A 5,546-nucleotide genomic window follows, 5' to 3' on the forward strand; every position below is an offset into this window, starting at 1 on the left:
TCTCCTGCCTCCAAGGCACTGCTAAGGACCTTGGCAGGCGGACATCTCCCGAGGGCTCCTGGACTGCAAGAGGCTGCAGGCTGGGCTAGGAACGCCCCCCCTCCCCCCAGTGCACGAATGTCATGCACCAGGCCTCTAATGTATAATAAAATGGTAATTTTGGATGTATGACACTACACATTTGTCAAAATTTACAGAACTATGCATCACAAAGAGTGAAACCCAATGTAAACTGTGGTCATTAGTTAATAATAATGTATCAATATACTACACTTATGTAAAATGTTAAATATAGGGAAAACTGAATGGGGAAGAGGGAGTATATAAGAATTATTTCTATTAACTGCTTTATAAAGTCTACTATTTAAAAGTTAATAATACATCAAAGAAGATGTTAATGAGGAATTGAGAAATAAAAAACATGTGATATATAGAAACAAATAGCAAAATGGAAGGAGTGTTTTATTTATAATTAATTTAAATATATTAAATTATCTAATTAAACACAGTGACTGAAATATTTGATTTTTCGAAATGATATAACAATATGATGTCTTTGAGATTCACTATAAACCCAAAGATTACAATAGATTGAAAGTGAAAGGATGTTCAAGTATATATACCATGCAAATAGTGATGAAAAGAGAGTTCAGGTGGCCATACTATTTCAAGCAAAATACACTAATTTTTTTTAAAAACATGTTTTAATTGATTTTAGAGAGAGAAGGAAGAGGGATAGATAGCTAGAAATATCTATGAGAGAGAAAAATTGATTGCCTGCCTCATGCACACCCCCTACTGGGGATCAAGTCTGCAACCTGAACATAAGTGTTGACACAGAAATTGAACTGGTGACCTCCTGGTTCATGGGTTGACACTCAACTACTGAAGGACACTGGCAGGGCAACACTTTATTTTTAAAAATAACAATTTTATTTCCTACACTTAAAAGCTGATTAAAATCCATTATGAATTATATTAAAGAAAATACAACATCTCTTGCCCAGCCTGTGTGGCTCAGTGGTTGAGTATTGACCCATGAACCAAGAGGTCACAATTTCAATTCCCAGTCAGGGCACAGGCCTGGAATTGTAGGCTTAATACCCAGTAGGGGGCATGAGGAGGTAGCCAGTTGATGTTTCTCTCTCATTGATGTTTCTATCTCTCTACCCTTCTCCCTTCCTCTTTCCTCTTTCTCTCTTTCTCTAAAAGAAAAAAAAAATCAATAACAGTATTTTTTAAAAGAAAATATAACATCTCAATTATCTCAGTTAAAAACTATGGTAACTACATTTATTCATTAAATATCATTATATGTTTTCTGAAACACAATTTGAAAACATCTGCATGCATGTTAAATCTCAGTACAATGGATTCAAGATGAAGTTTGCAGGGTACAAGCATCAAGGCTAAATTACAAATTAATATAGTCGTCATCATCATCATCATCAACTTCATGTTTTCTTTTCAATGCATTTGATGATTCATTGGCAGTATTTTGTGATGACACCAGGTTAGTGGTAGTAAGAATTTTTTGGACCCAATTAGTGAATTAATTAGAACATTCTGAACTGCTAATGTTGGAGGAATTGATGCTTTTACAGCAGGGGACTGCGAAGTGGGCATCTGTATTGTAAACCTTTGTCTTGTGAGGGACATTGGAGTCCCTACTTCAGTTGAAACTGACATGGTTTGTGCAGTTGTTGTGCCAAGTATGGGGGCACTTAGTCTTCTAGTAATTGAACCAACACTTAACCATGGAACTGTTTTTCTTCCCACAGAAGTAGATGCCTTTTTTGGTAAAGACTTAAGTCTATATTTTGGAGTGATGGAGCAATATCTATCAGGTGGCAATCTAGGGCTTGAATATGGCTTGATCAATGGCAACGGGGTTTGATTTCTTTGCCCTGCAATTTCTAATAAAAAATCTCTTAGGGGAGGAGAAGTACAAGACAGGTTAGCACGATACTGGATTGCCAATTGCACATCATCTGCATCAACTGTAGCTTCCTTAGCATGGCTTAAATAAATTTTTGCATCATTTACAATTGTGACCACATATCAGAAGGCAAACTTCAACATCTGATTATTTTATTTTTTTTAAAATTAAATTTCTTGGGGAGACATTGGTCAATGTGATCATATAGGTTTCAGGTGGGGGTTTCTATGTTACAAGATCCATATGTTGCACTGTGTGTGCACCATACATAGTCAAACCTTCTCCTGTCACCTTCCCTCTGGCAACCACCACACTGCTGTTTGTGTTTATGAGTTTCAGTTTTATGCCCCACATATGGGAGATGTGATATGGTTCTTAGTTGTTGTTTTTTTGTGGGTTTTTTTTGAGTGACTTACTTCACTTAGCCTAATAGTCTCAAGGTCCATCCATGTTGTTGTGAATGGCAGTATTTCATCTTTCTTTTTTTTTTTAATTTTATTTATATTTTATTGATTTTTTACAGAGAGGAAGGGAGAGGGATAGAAAGCTAGAAACATCGATGAGAGAGAAACATCGACCAGCTGCCTCCTGCACACCCCCCACTGGGGATGTGCCCACAACCAAGGCACATGCCCCTGACCGGAATCAAACCTGGGACCCTTCAGTCCGCAGGCCGACGCTCTATCCACTGAGCCAAACCGGTCTTGGCAGTATTTCATCTTTCTTAAGGCTCAATAGTATTCCATTGTGTATATGGACCACATCTTTATCTAGTCCTCTATTGCAGGACACTTTCATTGTTTCCATGTCTTGGCTACAGTCAATAACTCATAAAACTCAACACCAAACAAACAACCCAATCAAAAAGGGGGCAGAGGACCTGAAAATACATCTCTCCCAAGAAGGCATAAGAACAGCCAATAGATATATGAAAAGAAGTTCAACCTCACTAGCAATTAGGGACATGTGAATTAAAACTACAATGCGATACCTCCTTACACCTGTTAGAGTGCCCATTATCAACAAGACAAGCAATAACACGCGTTGGAGAGGTTGTGGAAAAAGGGAACCCTCATTCACTGCTGATGGGAAGTAGACTGGAAAGCAATCTGGCGATTCCTCAAAAAATTAAAAATAGAGCTACCATGTGACCCAGCAATCCCTCTCCTGGGTATATACCTGAAAAACTCAAAATCATGTATTAGCAAAGATCTATGCGCCTCTATATTCATTCCAACATCGGATTTATAACTCTTGGCTCATATTCTGTAATCCCCATATCCCTCAGGATTTGTGCCATCATCTGTGCATCTTTCCGCATGCTCTTGGGAGAAGCCATCCTGCCAGACTCCATGACCTCCGGTGATCAGACTTCTCCAGCTACATCACCCACATTCATGTATTTCAGTCCTGATCTTGATTCAAGTTCTTTACCTAGCTTGGTTTTTCCATGTGTACTTTTACCTGGTGTGCCCTTGAGCAGGCTGTTCGGAAGCCACAAAATGCACTTTTAAACAATCAATGGGTCAAAGAAGAAATGGCAAGGTAAGTTAGTGATTAGAACAGATATATATTTTGGGGGAGAAAGACATGGGGTGTGAGGCAATTTTTGAGATATGCAAATAAATCTGAGACCAGTCAGGGACCATTTAGTGCTACCTAAAGGATTAAAATAGAAAGGAGCTATAGAAATACCTCAGGAGGAAAACACGTAGAAGGCAAGTAGGCATGAAATTAATAATTATTTTTAAATGCTAACGTGTTGAATTCATTTCAAAATCTGACTTTAATAAGAAAAGTAGGCAAGAACATTTTGCACAATTAGGTAATAATGGAGAATTTGTAAAATATCTATTAATAAAACATACCAAAATGAATATTTTTAAATGAGCATTAAAATCCATTAAGTTTAGATAAAGTTATTCTAATAGTATGAGGAAATTATCTCACTAATTTGACAAAAAGAATTTATTTTGGAACGGCAAAGTAAGGTATAAAAGGAATGCAATTAGGAAGAGTACACGCAGTTCAGTTCTTTCATCATATGCAGCAGGCGATTCTGCAAATTATTTCTATTCACAGAAAGATTTTTAAAATGAACTGCAGTATTAGAGCAGTAGAAGATATTGATCCATATCAGTGACTAGATTGAAAGATTACTTTCCTGCCGCACGAATCAGGTCTTATTCCTGCCCAGTCCTCTCTATAGGTCCTGCATAGAACTTCTGTTTTTCAATACATGGTGTCCTCACATGTCATGGGTCTTCTCTGGATGTTCTGGCTTTGCAAATAAGGACACACTATACCTCCACAGCAGCCAGAGAAATTGTTCCTTTTTTTTTAAGACCTCTGTTCAAATTCCTATTAAGATTTTTCTTAGAATAAAATTTAAAATCCCAATTATTACTCATTTCAAGCTTTCTCTTCAGCATCTTCTCCTAATTATCTCTCCCCTGCCCCAAATCCCCCCTCCCCAATTCAATCTAGCCATTGGAGTCTCCTTGCTGTTCTTGAAGAATGTTACCTGCAGAGCATACACAAGGTTACATTCCTTCCACCTGATACATTTTTCTCCCAGAGATTCTCACTGCCCTTCAATCATTATGTCCTTGATCAAAAGGCATTTCTTCAGAAAAGCTTTCTCTAGCCAAGCTATCTAAAACAGCACTCTAACCTACTGTGCTTTACTTTTTCTTGTAAAAATTATCACTAAATTGTTTTTCTTAATATAGATGTTTATCACTATAAATTTTCCTCTTAGAAATGCTTTGCAGCTTTCTCTAAGTGTCATATGCGTTCCATTTTTGCTTATATCAAGATATTGTTTAATGTCTTTTGATTTATTCTTTGACACATTGATTGTTCAGTAGCGTGTTGTTTAATCTCTACATATTTGTAAATTTTCCTACTTTCTTACTGTTAACAATTCTAATGTGATACCATTGTTGTCAGTGTTCTTAAATTTGTAAGACTTGTTGTGTGACCCAAGTTATGGTCAATCATGGAGAATATTCTGTGTTCACTTGAGAAGAATGTGTATTCTGCTGATGTTGCATGGAAAGTTCTGTATGTATCTGTTAGGTTTGTTTTGTTTTGTTTTGTTTTGTTTTGTTTTGTTTTTGGTCTAAAGTTTAGTTCAAGTTCAGCATATCATTTGTGGTTTATTTGTCTGGATAATTTATTCTTTTGCAAGTGGGGTATTAAAGTCTCCTACTATTATTGCTTTGTTGTCTATTTTTCCTTTCAGATTAGTTACTATGTGTTTATTATATTTCGGTGTGCATATACATTAAAAAGTATTATATCTAATAAAAGTATTATTATCTAATTTGGTGTGCATATACATTAAAAATATTATATCTTTTTTACAAATTGATTTCTTTATCATTATACAATGTCCATCTTTATGGCCTATTATCATATTTGGCTTAAAATATCTATTTGGTCTGATAAAAGTATAGCTTCCGCAACTCTCCTTTGGTTTGTGCTCACATGAATTATCTTTCTCTGTCACTCACTGTGAGCCTGCTAGAGTGAGCTATTTGTAGGCAGCATATATTGGAGTCTAGTTTTTTATCTATCTGGCCACTCTATGCCTTCTGAATTG

The 5,546-nt window shown here is 36.2% G+C and overlaps 1 pseudogene across 1 annotated transcript; it reads right to left on the reverse strand.

Moving 5' to 3' along the window:
- Window positions 1-1,414: 1,414 nt before the first annotated feature.
- LOC307112354 (transcription initiation factor TFIID subunit 9-like) lies at window positions 1,415-3,293 on the reverse strand (annotated as a pseudogene). Its single transcript has 2 exons — window positions 3,180-3,293; window positions 1,415-2,082 (listed from the first exon to the last, which is right to left on the reverse strand). The product of its transcript is annotated as a transcription initiation factor TFIID subunit 9-like (transcript).
- Between the last annotated feature and the right edge of the window lie 2,253 nt (window positions 3,294-5,546).

The sequence above is a fragment of the Cnephaeus nilssonii genome (genome assembly GCF_951640355.1).
Source record: "Cnephaeus nilssonii genome assembly, chromosome: 16".
NCBI lineage: Eukaryota > Metazoa > Chordata > Mammalia > Chiroptera > Vespertilionidae > Cnephaeus > Cnephaeus nilssonii.